Here is a 19,578-nt window from a genome sequence, read left to right as displayed (position 1 = left end):
TTAGAATTACTGAATTGGAATGAAATGGATCTGGACAGACTGTGGAATGCATACAGGGATTGCTTAGTTAGGAATGCTAAAGCGGTGTGTGGTGTGGCAAGAGTAACAACAAAGAAGAAAGGTATGGCATGGTGGGATGAGGAGGTAAAGAGAGCGGTGGAGGAAAAGAGGAAGAAGTGGCTAAAGTGGTTACAGGATAGGGGTTCAGTTGAAATAAGAACTGAATATGTTGAGAGCAAGAAGCACGTAAAGAGACTAGTGAAGAGGAAAAAGAAGGAGGTAAATGAGGATCTAGGAAGAAAAATGAATACGAACTACTCTGAAAATAGAAAGTTATTCTGGAAAGAGGTGCAGAAATGTACAAGTGAAAGCGGAAAGAAATGGGATGGTGTGAAGGATGCAGGTGGTAGATTATTAACCCATGGAGATGAAGACAGGACCAGATGGAAGAATATTTTGAAAGCCTGATGAATGGGGATAGAGAGAGCAGAGCAGCTGTAAACATGATTGGTTTTGTGGGTGTGCAGAGAAGGAATGCAGTGCCAGGAGACATGACACTCGTACAGGTCAAGAGTGCTGTGAAGCGGCTGGAAAATGGGAAAGCAGCTAGGGTTGATGAGGTGTATGCAGAGATGCTTAAATGTAGTGGAGAGAATGGAATGAAGTGCTTATTGGAGATATGTAAGAAGGCATGGATGAGTGAAACTGAGCCTGCAGGGTGGAAAAAGGCTGTGATTGTACCCCTGTACAGAAATAAAGGTGAACGAAGTGAGTGCAAGGACTATCGTGACATAAGCTTACTGAGTGTGGTAGGGAAGGTATATGGAAGAATTATTTTAGAGAAAGTAAAAGAGATATCAGAAGTCCTAGTGAGTGATGAACAGGGTGGCTTTAGCAGTGGCAGAGGATGTGTGGACCAAATATTTGCAGTGAGACAGATAGTAGAGAAGGCTTGAGATAAGGATCATAAGGTGTTTATGGCATTCATGGATCTGGAAAAAGCATATGACAAAGTGGACAGAGAAGGAATGTGGAAAGTTTTGCGCATGTACGGTGTAGAGGGTAAGCTGCTAGGTGCCGTCAAGAGTTTTTATGATGGTAGTGAAGCATGTGTCAGGGTTAATGGGCATCTAAGTGAATGGTTCACAATCAGTGTGGGTGTGCGACAAGGTTGTGTGATGTCCCCATGGTTGTTCAATGTATATTTGGATGGCGTGATGAGAGAAGTGAAAACATGAGTAATGGAGAGAGGGATGGCATTGGTAATGAATGGTGATGGATGGAATATCTCAAATTTGTTGTATGCTGGTGATGCAGAACTGCTTGCAAGTACCAGACAAGAACTTGGTAGACTAGTGCAGAGTTTTGCTGATGTCTGTAAGCGTCGTTCCTTGAGAGTAAATGTAGAAAAGAGTAAAGTTATGGTTATTGAGAAAGAAGGTGACTCCCAGTGTAACAGTGAATGGAGAGAGACTGGAATGGTGAGAGAGTTCAAATATCTGGGTACAGTGATAGAAAAGAGAGGAAAATGTCCAAAAGAAGTTGAAAGTAGAGTGACACAAGGAAGAAAAGTAGTTGGTGCAATGAAGGCCTTGATAAGAAATAGAGGCTTGAGTGTTGCAGCTGCACAAGGCTTACATGAAGGAGTGTTAGTGCCAACTTTAACATATGGATGTGAGACTATGGTGTGGTATGAAAATGAAAAGTCAAGAGTAAGAGCAGTCTAGATGGGACTGCTGAGGAATGTATGTGGAGTACAGAGAGTGGATAGGACACGAAATAACGTGATTCGTGAAAGATGCGGAGTGAGGAAGTCAGTGGACACCAGAATTGAAGAGAGTGGACTGAGATGGTATGGTTATGTGGAGAGAATGGATAACAATAGAGTGGTGAAGAAGGTATATCTGAGCGAATTCGAAGGAGGGAGGAGGCGAGGTAGGCCAAGGAGAAGGTGGAGAGATATGGTGGATGAATGTGTGAGGAAGAGAGGTTTGGAAGTCGGTGAGGCTAGGGAACTGACAGGAGATCGAGCTGGCTGGATGAATTTTGTGAGGAGAAGTGCATGATCAGGGATTTTTGACACCCCTTTTTAACGTGGCAGCGTCTGGATTGACTCTGTCGTATACGATTATGTGAAGCTACAGAACGTGGTGAATGTTTTTGGCGTATCCGATAGAGCCAGGATCCAGGGGCTTGAATGATGAGTGAATGGAAGCTTGACCCATTGGATTGGGCAATTTTGGGCTGTCTGGACATTGCTACTCCTCACCCTGCCCTTGGGTGGGAAAGGAGGTCGGGATGATGACGATGATGATGATCATGACAAGATAGATATAGATATATCATGAAGGTTGTCACAGTTATATTCATCATACATCAGTAACCCTCACTACACCTTTACATGTGAAATCTGGAGTGCTTTAGTCTATCTCATGGATTTTACTGTGGGACAGCTTCGAAACCTTTATGAATCACAGAATATGGAATCATGTATGATACCCATAAATTATTAATATTTAAAGAAATGCAGCATCAAAGGGGGAAAAATTAAATTTTCTGAACAGGAACATACTAGTCACAGACAACTGGACAGGTGTTGCTTCAGCGCAATATATTTCAGATCACTATGTGACAGCTCCAGTATCGTAGAAGTAAAGGAGCCAAGAGACGTCATAACCCACCCGACAGGAGACGTTAATACAATATTAGTATGATATGGGATACATAGCAAGGGACATATTTATGGAAATATATACAGACCAAAACAAGAGACATTATGAAGAGGAAAAACAAGAAAGCAAATGAGAGGTGAAGTCAGTGACGCCGTCCCAAAACAATTGTTGATATGGCTGGTGGCGGTTATCTAAGGTGGATGTTTTATTTCTGTATTTAATAGTTTCTTTTATATGCAGACCTACATTAAATGTGTTGGTGATCCGTCTTTGGCCTTCCGGTTCAGAAATTATGATCCGTTCTTCCGTTCCTGAATGGTGTAAGCTTCAAATACATCTGGTTTATTCCAGATTATATGTTTTCCGTGTAAAGCCTACATTGTTGACTATTAGTTTAATACTTCCATGTACAGGGTGACCCAGAGAAAGCTCCCACATTTCAATGGTAAATGAAAAAAAAAATGGTTAATGATACTCAAAATATTATTTGCACACATGAAACTTCATTCAATACAGTTTTTATTCATCATATTTTAAAGATGACATCCTCCAAATGGTGGCCGTCATTGTCTATACACGCTTGGAGGCGATTTCTGAAGGCTGCCATGGCTCGACGGGTCATGTCGGGTGGAACAGCGGCTATCTCCTGCTGAATAGCAACCTTAAGGGCTTCAAGAGTTTGGGGTCGATGAGTGTGTGGTTTCAGCAAGATGGAGCTACGGCACACACAGCTCGAAGATCATTGCAAGTGCTGAAGGAAATGTTTCTGGATCGGGTGATCTGGTTGCGTGGCGATGTTGGGTGGCCGGCCCATTCTCCTGACCTCGACCCTTGTGATTTTTTTTCTGTGGGGCTGCCTTAAATCACGAGTGTATACTTATCGATCCCAAACCCTTGAAGCCCTGAAGGTCGTTATTCAGCAGGAGATGGCCGCTGTTCCACCCGACATGACCCGTCGAGCCCTGGTAGCCTTCAGAAATCGCCTCCAAGCGTGTATAGACAATGACGGCCACCATTTGGAGGATGTCATCTTTAAAATATGATGAATAAAAACTGTATTGAATGAAGTTTCATGTGTGCAAATAATATTTTTATTATCTTTAACCATTTTTCTTTTCATTTACCTTTGAAATATGGGAGGTTTTTCTGGGTCACCCTGTAATTCTTTGCTATTGATTCTATCTCTATACTCAATGTTGTATGCAAATCTAAGTGCTCTCTCTCTCTCTCCCTCTCTCTCTCTCTCTCTCTCTCTCTCTCTCTCTCTCTCTCTCTCTCTCTCTCTCTCTCTCCAGTTACTTAATACTTGAGACAAACTATAAATACCAAGTTTTTCCACACAAGGATGAGCTTGGCTGACATGATGACTATAACTGGGACAACCTTCATGATTTATATATATTTTTAAATTTTCAACCTGCATTTATATTCCTGTTGGTATTCAGTATTAACGTACGCGTAATAAATATTGTTTCCGGTGTTTTTTTAATCACTTCCCTACTTACATAATATTGCCAGCCATTATGACGTCTGGCATATACATACCCGCCACTCACGTCCGTCTATACAGTACGTATGCCCGTTCATTCACAGATATTTACGCTACTACTGCGACGTTGTCACATCTTGACAGGAAGTAACTCCTTGAGGCAACTGTATAAGTCCGGTGTATTCTCTCTCTCTCTCTCTCTCTCTCTCTCTCTCTCTCTCTCTCTCTCTCTCTCTCTCTCTCTCTCTCAGAGATAATCCAGTGTGGTCGGGACAAAAACACTCCAAATCCAGTATGTCAATATGCCGGAGAGCATAAGAGCTTTGGTCAACTAATCCCTTCAATTAATTCTCTCACCCTTCATCATTTAACCATTTGCGAGGCGTGTTATAAACGCTGAATGTACACAGCAATTTGCTGTGTCCGGTAATGAAGTTGTGGGAGGAGCTTGCAATCATTTCACAGCCTGACAAATAATTTGCTGTGTCATCTTCATTATTATCATCATCATCATCATCATCATCATCATCATCACCTTTCTGACTTTTCCAAACAACAGATGCAGGATCCAGCAATAACAGAAAGTTAAGCATGAACGAGGGAAATCTATGAACAGCGTGCCCACTGAAATGGGCCAGACATTCATTCCCACACCAATCATGCCCTCGGAATTCTGGTTTCATCTCATAGCTCTAACCATCTCGACATATTTTTGTCGGTGTTTCTTTCGACAAATGGGTTCATATTTACAAACTGCACATGTATACTTGAACAAACATTGAGTAACTTTCCCCCCGAATCTTTGAATGCAGAGAAAATCGATTTGTAGCCCATTTCACTTGGCACACTGTTAACCCATGGAAACCGATGGTGTATTTTAGTTTAATCCTGCTACCTGGAGAGTTTTTTGTTCAATTTAGGAGGGCTCCTTAGCAGTAAGAGTGTTATTGTATGCTGTAACTACACCCATCAGTTCGGTAAGTCTTCCTTAACTCATTTACCTCATGAAATGGCAAGAAAAAATATAAATGGTCTTGGGTGAAGGGGTTTATGGATCTACCGAACGTTTGTCAATCTCTGCCCCTATCCAGCATTTGGCACACAGCTACAATGTTCCTAGCGCACTTATAGTAAACCCTAGCACAGAATATTAACCGTACTGCACTGTTACCATGTTACATTCTTATCAACCTTAACACAGGATGCATAACTCCTGTAATATGGTGACTTCCTAATTATTATAGTACTTACTATACTTCTGTTTGCCTAGATCAAGGGAATTTACGAACGGCAGGGGTTAAATATAGAATTTATTAAGCCGTTAATTAACATGATGTTTTGATCTGCGTTGGAGACTTTAATGCAGTAATGGGCTGTTCAAATGAGGGATTTGAGGCATGTATGGGTAAGATGGAGTTGGTAGTAGGATGAGTGAAAACGGAGTGAGGTTTGGAAGCTTCTGTCTAGCAAATGACTTAGTCATCGGGGGCACACTCTTTCAGCATTGCAATATACACAAGACAACTTGGGTGTCGCCGTGTGGAAAATATAAAAATCAGATTGATCACATCGCTATCAGTAGGAGGCATAGAAGTTCTCTGCTAGATGTTCATGTTAAACGGGGAGCGGATATTGGTAGTGACCATCAACTCAGCATTGCAAAAATAAGGTTTAAACTTAAAAATCAGAAGAAGGAAAAATCTGGTGTTGGTAGATACGATATTGTTAAGCTTAGAAGAGAAGGAGAAGAAAAGGAGGAATTCAGATTAGAATGCAGAAATAGGTTTTTGGTGTTCGAAACGTTGGAAGAGGGGGAGAGAAGTGTAGATGAGATGTGGGAGGATGTGAACAAAGTTTTGCATGAGACTGCTGAATGTACGATTGGAAGGAGACATAGATTCAGGAGAAAGAAATGGATATCAGAGGAAACGTGGGATATGATAAAAAAGAGAGATGAGGCTAAATTGAGGAGTGAGATGCAATGCGTTGATGAACGAGAGATTGAATTAGCAAGAGCTGCGTACTGGAGTTTGAATTCAGAAGTAAGAAGGTTAGCTAGGAGAGATAAAAGAAGATGTGTGGATGAAAAGGTTGCAGAGACTGAAATCCTAATAAACAAAAATGATGGACAGAGTCAAAGAATAGCATATGAATCGATTAGAGAACTGAGTGGTAATGCAGGTAAACGCAAGGAAATACCAATTAGAGACAGGGAAGGAAATTTATTGACCAAAGATGGAGATATTAAAAATAGATGGAAAGAGCATTTTGAGACAGTTCTTAATAGACCAATACCACCAGAAGAGGATATACCGTCTGCTCAGGAAGATTTAAATATAGAAACAGGAGAGTTGAGGCTTGCAGAAGTGGAGAAAGCAGTAAAACAGTTAAAGAATAATAAGGCACCAGGGGAGGATGGTTTATTTCCGGAAATGTTTAAAGTGGACGGGGATAGATTAATAATGATCTTGACCAAGCTATTCAATAAGATATGGGTGACGGGGTTACTACCATCAGTTTGGAAGAATGGTGTAATTGTTAAAGTTCCGAAGAAAGGAGACCTAAGTGAATGTGGTAATTGGAGGGGAATCTCTTTGTCACCGATAGCTTTGAAAGTTTTCAGTAGAGTGTTGTTAAATAGGTTGGAGCCTGTGGTTGAGGGTATTCTGAGGGATGAACAGGCTGGTTTTAGAAAGGGACGTGGTTGCAGTGATCAGATCTTTATAGTTAGGCATTTGATGCAGCAAGTTAATGAAATGAGAGTACCGTTAAGTCTTTGTTTTGTTGATTTTGAAAAGGCTTTTGATAGTGTTTCGAGAGAGTCTATGGGGAAGATCATGAGACATTATGGAATACCAGAGGAGTTTGTGAGGGTCATTATGAACATGCATGAGGACACATTTTGTAAAGTGATGGTTGATGGTTGTCTGAGTGATTCGTTTGAAGTCAAGTCCGGAGTAATTCAAGGTGGTGTTCTATCGCCTTTACTATTTATATTGGTCATTGATTACATTATGAAACGTGTTGGAACAGAAACCGGTGCAGGTATACTTTGGGGAGAGAACAGGAAACTTTTGGATTTAGATTATGCAGATGATATAGTTTTGATTTGTGATGGGCCAGAAGAGATGCAGAGAGTGTTGGACTGTTTGGTGAGTGAAGGTCGCAAGGTGGGTTTGGTTATTAATTGTGGAAAAACTGAAATAATCAATATGAATATGGAAAATGCGCAGGAATGTGTAATTGGAGGTATGGTTGTAAAGCAAGTTGATAGGTTTAAATATTTAGGTACTTATTTAACCAAGGATGGTTCTTTGAACTTTGAATTCGAGGAAAGGTTAAAGAAGGCTAATCAGGCAATGGGAATGCTTAAAAATATTTGGAATAATAACAATTTCTCTGTGCATACAAAAATCAAACTTTATAAGGTAATGGTTAGGAGTATCTTAATTTATGGACACGAGTCTTGGTACAGCACAGTGACTATGGAAAATAAATTCTTGGTGTTTGAAAATAAAGCACTTAGAAGAATATTAGGAGTTAAGTGGTGGGAAAGGATACCAAATAGTAGAATTAGAGAAATAACGGGAGTGCAGCCGATCGATGAATATGTTAGATTCTCACGATGGAAGTGGCTAGGACATGTGTATAGGAGACAGGGAATAGTACGAGGTACACCAGGGTGGGTGGCACCTGGTAGCAGAGGTAGAGGAAGGCCAAAAGAGACGTGGGTGAGGACAATGAGACGGGAAGCAGGAGATGAGTGTTGGGGGAGATCTTGAGGAGTTAGCAGAAGATAGGATGTGGTGGTGTGAGTTCATCGAGGCCCTATGCATCCCCAAGGGTGCCACAGGAAATGATTGATTGTTAATTAACAGTGCACTCTCCTATACTGAATAAAGCCTTCTGGAGGTAGAAATGAGGATAACAAAAGACTGTCTGTGCCTGAAGGGGTTAATCAATCCACACTCATCTCCCCAGGAGATGGCGCTTGATGTCTATTCCGTTAGTTAGATGATAATATTATAGTAGCGGCGCGCGTCTCTGAGGATATTATCGTGCCATGACAACCTATCATCCAAAAGTGCTTCTAATTTCTTGATAGAGACGCATGTGATTCGTGTATAATATGTTCGTGTATAATAATATTTGTGTATAATAATGCGTGCATAATAATATGATTCGGGTATAATATAAGAAATCGGACGCACATTTGAATGGTAGGTTGCCAGGGTACGATAATGACAACCTCAGAGCCATGCGCCGCGACTCTAGTACACCTAGGGACTTGGACATGACAGTTTGTGTTGTAAGTGAATTGAAAGATTTCGTAATACCTGTTTCTTAATCATTTATTTGAGACATAATACCTCAGTATCCTCTTCTATGTTATTTTTGCAAATGATGTCAATAATAAAGCTATATATATATATATATATATATATATATATATATATATATATATATATATATATATATATATATATATATATATATATATATGACAAGAGAAAATGATAAAGTACACTACAAACACAACTCTAAGGAGGATGTGCCACTGAAAATATGTCCTTTTTGTTTTCCTGTATGCTGTACACATTCGTTACGTGTACCATTCTCACTGTGCCATGTAACTGATCAGTGCAATAATTTGGTAAGACTGCTGGGTCTACACTTACCACTCAAGGCAGTAAGCATCAAGTAGTAAGCAGTAATTTTTTCATTATAAGATATAAACTTTCAACTGGAGGGGTCTGATATAGCATGAATAAACCACTTCAATACAAGTCACTTTTCTTAGGGTGAACAAAGATATCTGGAAGAACCATCGAGAAACTATCAAACACAGCAAAACTGTGCAGCCTAACTCCTCAGCAGGACACTGTATGAAACTTGCTGACTCATAGCAAATGCAAATAATACCATGGGTAGCCCTAAAAGATTTCCCTTACAAAGGCACAGCTGGTCTTAAAATTGTTTTATATAAAGTTATCGGATGTTCATAGTTACTAGGCAAATATTTTCGTTAGAAACATTATTATCCATTGCTTCCTCCTCCTCGAAACAAGCCGTGTCAAGACCACCTAGGCGCTGTGGAGTGGGAAAACACCGTCACCTGGATACAAGGATTCATGGGCTGCTATACAATAAACAAATCATTCTCACAACAAACTTAAAAGCGATGACACCGATATAACATATCAGGGCGGTTCCAATGCCCAGATAAATATTCCTCAGCCTATCCCCCCAGAGGAAACCTGGTGCCTAAAAAGGAAAGTTTACCCTCCAGTAGATCGATTTAGTGTCCATATCAGCCTGGACCACAAAAAATAAAATAAAAAAGTAATGCAAAAATAGGGATAGTCTGATGATGACAACGTTGATAAGCTCACTATGAACTGGACATGGCACACTCAAGGTCAAAAGTTTCTTTACAGTCTCTCCGACGGTCAAACCCAAGAATGACCTTGTAAAACAATGCACTGTTCACTTAAACTAGGTGTGAATCAGCAGTCACTCCATCTTCAGTCACGTGCTGTAAAAAGATATTAACATTAGAGTACGGTGCTAACCACTCAGAAGAGGTTTGGAAGGATTCTGCACCTGACCTACCGGAAATAGGTGACAAAAGAACGAAAATTTCGATCTACTTAAATAAATGAACAATAATCAGCTGGAATACAGCAGGTTGGAATCTTGTTTATGTGAATGGAATTCTGATCATGACTACATTGTTACAATCAAAGTTTGCCGACTCTTCCTTGTCGACTGTGACAATGTAAGGTGTGACATGAAAAAGGATACTGTCTGAGGTTTGCAGAGGAATGAAATATAATGCTGACAAAGAATTGTTGGCGAATTTTTACTTTTTACTTGTGACAGTACTAGAAGGCAAGACTTGATCATTTCCGAGAAGTTATATTTGTAGTGCACGTAATAATAATGGCATGGGGTTCCTGAGTCAACACAAGAGTGAGATCAATACCTCCACCAACACCACCACCCCACTCTTGACACCCCACCCACTACGCTACCATACCTACCAACACTACCACATCTGATGAAGTTAAAAATTGAAACCATTGCTATACTCTATTCATTTTCTCTTGCCCTAATACTGACATCTTAATTGGTGTACTGTAGAAGTGAATATTTATATTAATAAATAAAGTAAGGTGTTAGTCAGAAATAATTGCTCTGGAAACGATACAGAGCCTAGTATTGTCAGTTTGCCAATGAATTATTTGAAATAAGCCCAAAAATGAATATCTCCTCCTACTTTAGGCGGACGAATTATATCGTACTCTTTCAGTCGTATGGCGTCCTATTACATTTTGTTACCCTTATATGCAAATTGTTCTATCCAACTTATATTCAGCTTTTCTAGCTGGAGGGCTTAGACAATGTCTTCATTAAGCCCTTCAGCACAAATACATGTAATTATTTATAAAGACACCAGCAGATAACTTAATTTAACTTAGGGAAGATCTCAAAGTGTTATGGAGTTGATGAAGGCTACGTCTAACCCTTCGAGTTCGAAAATCTTTCATCACTGCTTTCGTCCGAAGGTATTAAAAAAAAAAAAAAAAAAGCGTGATTACTGCAGAAAGATGAATGCCTTCACTAATAAGGTGCTCTCCGACGTTGGGTATCACCCTCTCATTACCGTATCAGAATGGTTAGTATCCTAAGTCTCACACCATCATCACTTACTGTTAACATCTACCGATATATATATAGAGCCACGTGTCTGCCACAAATAAATTGTTTCCATGTCAACCTGCTCTACGCCTGCAGGTTGTCTTACCTCGAACTCGCATCCAACTCACTTAATACACTCTAGTCAATCTCTCTTTTACAGCCAGACTTCATGGCCAAGCTGTCTCCAGGTACTACTCCTAACAATTTCCAGCATATCCATATCAACACTACAACATTCCTTAACTCCGTCAGTTGTCTGTCTATCTTTCCATGTAACTCCATATGCTCCTCTCAAATACTGTAATTCATTTCCACTATTATCACTCTTGATTTGTGTCTTTCCAGGAAAGTACAAGCTTTGTTTTCATGCATCAGTACTGTCATGCAACCTCCCTATTCATCATCACAGCATTCAGTATACATCCAACCTTCTTTTCTTACACGTTATATTTAATCTCCCGTCCATGCTCGTCTCATTACCTAAATATTTTAATGCATTCATGTTCCCCATTTCCTGACCGTTCAACCTCACTGTGGATTCCGTGACTCCGTCCCTCTCAAAGACCATGACTTATTCTTATCTGCTTTCACTTTTAAAGCGTTCATTTTTTACACAAACCTCCAAACGCATCCAAAGGGTCTCGCAACCAACCTTCACCTCCGCTTAACAGAACAGTATCATACGGTACAGGCAATCTTCAAACTCTTCCATCTCTCACTAAGAACACTCTAACATCCACTGCCGTATCTTGTACTTCTTATATGTACTCTACGGGCATTATTAACCATTCACTCCGATGAATGGCAAATGAAGGCTGTATCTAACCTCTCCAACTCGAAAAGTACATCAAGAACTGAAGAAAATAGGCTGGGAAAACAAGAATAAAGAAAAAAAAGGCCATCACAATGAAGGGATTAAAGCAACCATCACACTATAGAGGTGGTGATTCTGCGGTAGAGGAAGGAATGGGTAATCCTAAGGCCATGGACCCGATCTCGGGTGAAAAAGGATAAATTTGAGGAATTTTATTTCGTTAAAACATTTTGTTGATCTTCCATAAGATTCATTGGTATATCATAAAAATAACGCAGCTGATACTATCAAATTATTACTAATAAGAACCTTAGCCTGGCTACACACTGACAGCTCGGTGGCAGTGCTTAAACAGTGACATGCAAATGCATGGATGCGTGGGAGGACTGATGGACTCAGGTAATAGAGTACCTTGTCTAAACCAGGAGCTGGATATATAGAACAATTATTTGTGTATTTCTGATATTGCTACAATTTTCGTTTCTTTTTAATACCACTACGAGGTCTCCGCCGTCTGTTCATCACCTAGTTACTCAAATGAAAATTACTTCTACCCTAAATTTGCTGAATGTATCACTCGCTTCTCAGACTTTTTCAAGCAAAGAAGAAGAAACCAAAGGCCAGGAGCATGCAAATTGTTCCCTCCAAGAAAACACAAATACAGAGAAACAATCATTTCGAGATTTTTTATGCGAGAAAAATGGAACCAAAGGCCAGTAGCCCACAAATCGTTCCTTCCAAAAAAAAAAAAAAAAAAAAACGAGAGAGAGTCAAATTCAAGATGCATGGACACATTGCGTTTGAAAGACTTGAAATCCTAGGTAGTAGGAAATACAGACAGAGGGAGTCAGTTCCAGAGTTGACGTGCTGCATACATGAAGGACCGGGAGTAACGGTTAGCTCTGGTGTTAGAGAGTTGGACAAAAAAGGGATTAGTGTTTGTTGCTAGACGGGTGCTACATGCCCGCCGTAATGGTGGAGGGATGCAAGGAGACAGTACAGAGAAGTAGTGACCACTGAAGTAGCGACAGAAAACAGATAAAGATGCAACAGTGTGGTGAAGAGACAGAGGTTGAAGGGAGCCAGTAAGAGGAGGAGAATTAATAAGACGACAAGCCTTTGACTCCACCTTGTTGAGAAGAGCTGTATGTGGGGAGCCTCCCCACAAAGATGAGTTGTGCTCCACACAGGGGCAACTATAACTCACATTAAGTGAGTGGATGGTGAAGTGCTGGTTTGGGGGTCTGACCTTTCCTCTCTTCCTTCTTTCCACTTCTGTCTTTCCTTCATTCTTTCCTCTTCCTTCTACCTATTGGTGACCCTACACTGAGTTACAAGCCAAATGGTTTCCTGTACACCAAAAAACCATTTACTACGCTGGGTGTTAACCATATAACCAATTATGGCGCCTGATGGTTTAGTGAGTAATTACGACGCTCCTATTGGATTGAGCCGATGCACGTTTATATCCAAGGGGTGGTTGGGGTTTATTGCTCAGTAATGCCACTCAGGGATGAGTTAGGTTGGTCACTCTCATATTAAATGTAAGGACCAACTTGCCTAGCCCCGGGCTCCTACGCTCCTCTTGGAGCAACATTGGACTGGATGATGGATGGATGGGTAGTCCAATGACGTATTTAATTTTATATGTGCTATCTCTAATAAAGGTATTCATATTCAGTATAACAATCACTAAAAACGAAAACATCATTTACCATCACTGAATCGCAAGCTGCAAGTTGGACTCCAAGAGTATGCTGGGGAGTTAAAACTGGGATTCAACTTCCTTTGTAACGAGCTTCAGTACTCATCCGTAAGCCCTTCGACATGCCTTAAAAAAAAGTTTTAATTTATGTTAAATGATCCTCAGTCTCAATAAATACCTCAGTTAAGTAGTACCCTTGAGGTGTCATGCGGTGGCCGTTAGTGATCTTATCAGCCGGTAGGCGGTGACGACAAAGTTTGTGGTAATTTGGGCAATAGGCTCTGTATGTCAATGTATTGTAAGAAAACCAGCAAGAAGTCTTAAGAATTGATGGTTATTTTCAGTAATACAGTTGCTACATATCTGGACTTGAAACTCGAAATAAAATCTATCAGTGAAATTATCTTAAAAGCACGGAGCTACCAAGCTGCTTTGAAACATGAAATTGCATACATATTCTCTATGAATAGGGCATATGAATATAAATCAACATGCACCATCATTAGCCTTACCTGTGTCCGACCTAAGGAAATGGTGAGGATCTATGCCTATAATTATCATAAATTAATCACGACGAAGGCTACCCCGAGAGGCTAATCATAGCCAGAGCTATGCTTGTAATAAATAACAAACTACTACTACTACTACTACTACTAGTACTTTAACCACCATAACTTCAGGCATCACTATTTAAGACCACACAGGACCAGACAGTCGTACGGCCAGCAACAAGGGTGAACAAGATGTATCCTGCTGACCTTTATACTGTATCCCTTCCTCACATATCCCGCCTCTCCAACCCTGCCTCACCCACCCAACCTTACCCATCTTGCTTCACCAATTCTGCCTCATTCATTGTCCCTGGCACACCCTGTCAAACTTACGCTGCCTCACCCTGCCTTACTTACATTGTCTTCTAGAACCTGCCTCACCCTACCTCACTCTGCCTTACACACCTGTTTCACTCACTCTCCCTCACCCATCTTGCCTCATTTATATTTCCACACCCGTCCTCCCTCAGCCCGCCTCATCCATCCTATCTCATTCTGTCTTACTAACCTGCCTCACTCATTCAACCTCACTCTGCTCACCCACCCTCCCTCACTCATCTTGCCTCACCCTCCCTGCCTCACTCACCCTCTCGGCCTCACCCTCACTTACTCTTTCTGTCTCCCTCTCCCTCTCCAAAGGTCTCAATCTCCCTCATGCCCTCTGACTAACTCTTCCAAACAAAACCTCCCCATCTCCCACTTACCTTCCTCATCCCCCGTACTTCCGTCTCCTCACGCCCCTCCCTCTCACTCTGCATTATCTTCCTTGTCTAACTCTGCCTGCCTCACTATCCCTGCCTCCCCTTGCCTAACAATTTTTATCTGGCCGGCTTCGTCTATTTCCCTTCCTTTGTCCCACTTTAACCTTTCTTCTTTCTCACACAAACAATATTTCTCTCCCTCCCTTTGCCCTTTCTTACTGCCTCATTCTACCGACAGTTTACACACACTCGGCCTCATCATACAAAGTTATGCCACATTTTTCTCGTTGTACCACCATTCTCCTTTCTCACACCAGCAAATTTTCTCTCCCGCCCACTTTCCCTTTCTGTACTGCTTTTGATTAACAACACGCCTACACACCTTAAGTCTACCTTACGAAGATCGTTTCCCACCATATCGACAGTTTTTTTTACAGTGCCTTTGTAGTCTCAGGCTCACTCTACGAAACTCTTTCACAATTTGTTCCTCACCTCTTCCCCCCTCCCCCATAGATCCTTACTCACAAGCCCTGCCTCCATCTAGTAAACCCTTTCACTCTGTCCACACAGCCTCACACGGCCTCACCCCTCCCAACTCCCTTACATCACCCTACAAAAATATTACACCTATTCCTCATCTCATTTCGCTCATTATTCAGCGTCTTGCTCACTTATACGGCTACACTTAAACAAGTCGATGCATTCTTTCTCCCAGTTTCATCCTAATCTCACCCTGCCATACTCACACTTCCTCACCCAACAAAAAACTTTCACACTCTCCTCACACAGCCGTATTTACTGTTTCTGCCTCGTCCTACAAGCTTATTCTACACTTTCCTTAATCGGACACAACTTTCTCACATTTTCCACCTTACTTATTCTTTTTCTCTGTATGACTTTTTCATGCCCTGCCTCACTCAGTCTCACTCCCCTTTAAACTCTTCCATACTGCCTACCCTATCATATCCTCTTTCCCCGTCGCAGCCAAACTCACTCTCTCTCTCTGTCTCACATTCACTTTCTCCTACCTCACTCTGCTTCACTCTCCTTCAATCTTCCTCTGCCTCACTCCATCATACCCTCCTCCTTTCTTGCTTCTTCGCCAACTCTTTCTCTTTCTCTTGCTTCACTTCCTGGTTCCCTTTTTCTTAGTTTTTCTCCCTGTTTCACAGTCCCTTTGTTTTTATCCCTACCTCACCCTTATTTGCATTTTCTCCCTGCCTCCCCCTCCGTTACTCTTTCTCCCTGCCTCACCCTTCCTATTTTCTCTCCCTGTCTCACCCTCCCTTTCTATTTTTCCTTGCCTCATCTTCCCGTACTTTCTCTCGGTCTCATCCCCCCTTATTCTTTCTTCCTGCATCACTCTCCCTTACTGCTCTTCCCTACGTCACCTTGCTTTGCTTTCCATTACACTTTTCTTTCTTTCTTACCCTGCCTCACTCTCCCTTATTCTTCCTTCCTTCCTCACCCTGCCTAACTCTCCCTTTATTCTTTCTTCCTTCCTCACTCTGCCTCCCTCATCCTTCGTCTTTCATTCTTAGTCATCCTGCCTCACTCTCCCTTACTCTTCCTTCTTTCCTCACTCTGCCGCCCTCTTCCTTTGTCTTTCTTAATCACCCGGCCTCAATCTCCATTACTTTTTTTTTCTTTCCTTACCCTGCCTCACTCTCCCTTAATATTCCTTCTTTCTTCACCCTGTCTTATTCTCCCTTACTCCTTCTCCTTGTTTCACTCTTTTTTACTACTTGTTATTTCCTCAATCTCTCTTACTCTTCCTCACCCTGCCTCAAGCCGCCGCAGTCTGAGACACTTCCTCTGCTTCACCCCATCTCCCGTTCTACATTAACTTGTCTCCCTGCCTACCTCACCGTGCCACTTTCTCACTCGCCACCCTTCCTCCACCTGGCTGCCTCGATGTCTTATTATCATCGCCATTCTCACTCTGCTTCATCTGCATCCTGCTTTCCTCTTCCCACCCATCCTCCTTGCCATCCTGTCTTGGTTTCTCTGCAACCTTGTGATACCCGTCCCATCTAACACCCTGCCAGCCTGGTTAACTCATCCTATACCGCTCTCTACCACCAAGCATTACCCTTTCTTATCAACTCTTTCTCCCACCCTGCCTTACTCTCGCTACCGCACCCTCCCTGTCAACCTACTTAATTTTTCCTGCCATCCCATCTAACTTTTCCTGCCACCCTACCTATCCCTGCGTGCCTTTCCCTCCCTTTCTCACCCGCCCTGCCTCCCTGTCTAAATCTCCCGTAACCTACCCATCTCTCCAAGCCACTCTGCCTCGCCAAGCAAACTTTCCATCAAAATCAATTTCACAACTTTATCAACAGTCCCCACCCATCCTCCTTTCTCTTTCTCACTGGCACCTCCAACTCACTCTATCAACTCCCCCATTCCCTTCTCAGTCCCCCTTCCTCTTCTACAGGTAACACACCACGTTAATTTGCAGGTGAACCCTGTATTATGATCCCCCATGCATGCACGCACGAACACACAAAAACGCACACACGATGTCATGTACATACTCACGGCACACTAACTTACTTGTACAGTACACACATAATGACTTTACTTGATACGCTCACATGCAAGTCCACCGCTTTATGTACACCTGCCAAACTGAGGGCGAAGGGTTTATCAGTGACACACACACACACACACACACACACACACACACACACACACACACACACACACACACACACACACACACACACACTCACCTCCATATGTACCTACCTAATTGACGGTGAAGAGTCTGTTAATGTGTGTGTGTGTGTGTGTGTGTGTGTGTGTGTGTGTGTGTGTGTGTGTGTGTGTGTGTGTGTGTGTGTGTGTGTGTGTGTGTGTGTGTGTGTGTGTGTGTGTGTGTGTGTGTGTGTGTGTGTTTAAAGTTCACAAGCACAACGTTGCCTCACAGACATCATTATCAACCTGCGCCATTCCACCGCAGGTCAACGCTCTTTCTCAGCGTTCTCGATTCTGACCCATTGATTGTTAGCCCCTTCCGGATCAAATCCCATTATATAACCTTCCAGCTGCTAAAATTTCGCTCACCTATATAATGTCATTAGGCTTTGGCCTGATTGAAATACGTGTGTGAGTCCTATTGCACACTGTTTATTCCCTCTTATATCAAAATTTTCTTAGTTGAGCAAAATCATATGTTGTTGGTACGAATGAAATACCTTACTGTATGTGACAGAAGTGGCTACGTAGCACCTCTTCCATAGTGATGTATTTTTCATATTATAACTTTAAAACACTCTACAGTGCTACGCATATCATTATAATAACAACATAGTCTGCATAACTTCCATTATATGTAAGAAGATATTGAGGTGTGAAGTGCTGAATAAATCGCTAAGGAAAAGGTGGTAATGCGTCTCCTGTGCTACCTAGAATGCGACCCACAATCCTATGCAATTTTTCCTATCATGTCGGTCTGAATAACAAATGCACGAATCAAGACTCACTTTACATCGGGTCACATTCTGGGCCCTCCGTTTCCTGCTGTCATCTGCATCACTATCTAGCACAGACAAACGGCCTGGCCATACCCTGCCTAGTGAAAAAAGGTGCCCTTTCAAATTGTTTTTCCCGAACTACACGATCTGACAGTTTACAGATTATGCTAGATTCAGGCCTCAGAGTTTTAATTCCTGGATGCCAATGACATTTTTACTCCCTTAAACAATTTTGGTCACTTTACTATTCACTTTTCAAGGCAGTGGAGTAGGATATAGCCTTCATCCACCTATTCACTGCGAAAGTGATTTACTCAGCAGAGTAAAATCGTCTGGAGAATGAAAAAAAAATAAAGATGTCCTCGGAGTTACGGGGTTAATCTGATCATCGGTTCCATCTCTGTGCCCGGCTCATTTATACAAGATGTCCAAGAAGCTGACGTACTAACTTCAGGGGGTGATTCCTGAGGTTATTTTAAGAGAAAAATAAATAAATGACATATCGATTTTGTAAAGGTTATGGAGAAAAGGGATTTTAAATCCGAATGGTAGTAAAACGAAAAATTATCCATTTCCTCCCCATGTTACCATCCTTTTTACTCTTCATTGCTCAGTTTTTAAGTGAAGAAAACCTAAACAATATGCACACAATACTCTTTTAGTTGTCTGAAAAGAAAATAAATCAATGAGGAGTAAAGAGGATGGTAACATACGGTGAAAATAAACAACTTTTTCACATTCTGGCCATTAAAATTTAAATGTTTTTTGGTCATAATCGTTCCTAATCCGACATATGTTCACAGAACATTTATGTCTTACAATTAAATAAAAAATCGCCTCCTGAAGTTACTACTCAAAACTCCTGGGACATCCTGGATATTTTATCCCATTTTATGCTCTCTTACAGAGTTTTCATCGTATCTTCTATGTAATACCAGACTGTATACTTACTGACAGCTTAACACCCCATCCCCATTTCCCCTATCACATACACCTTCCAACACACCTACTGTACCTTCGAAACTACATACGCATCCAAACAACCACTTACAAAACCAGCAATACACCAACTTGCACACCTATACCTCTCTACACACGTACAAATTCAGCTATACACCAACTTATACACGCTTACACAACCCCTACACATCTACAATACCACGTACTTATCCACTTACACACCTTCACACCCCTTACACACCTACACAACCATGTACACACCCGCTTGAACATATACACACTCCTACACACTTACACAGCAGCGTCTCGTGCCCACTGACTATTAGGGTGACATGAGATTGAAAGATACGAGGCAAGTCACGAACAGGTAGGTGACCAACTCACTACTGCTGCCTTACCTGCTGTCACATCTACTTACCCTTTCACCCTCGCTTTAGTCTATGTTTCTCTGACAAGCGTGAATCAACAGTAATTGTTAAAAAAGATAACTCGTCCTGCTGAG

This window comes from Coenobita brevimanus, chromosome 29 (assembly GCF_032717465.1).
Source record: "Coenobita brevimanus isolate Jiangsu-jjx chromosome 29, ASM3271746v2, whole genome shotgun sequence".
NCBI classification, from domain to species: Eukaryota; Metazoa; Arthropoda; class Malacostraca; order Decapoda; family Coenobitidae; genus Coenobita; species Coenobita brevimanus.
This window is presented reverse-complemented; position numbering follows the sequence as displayed.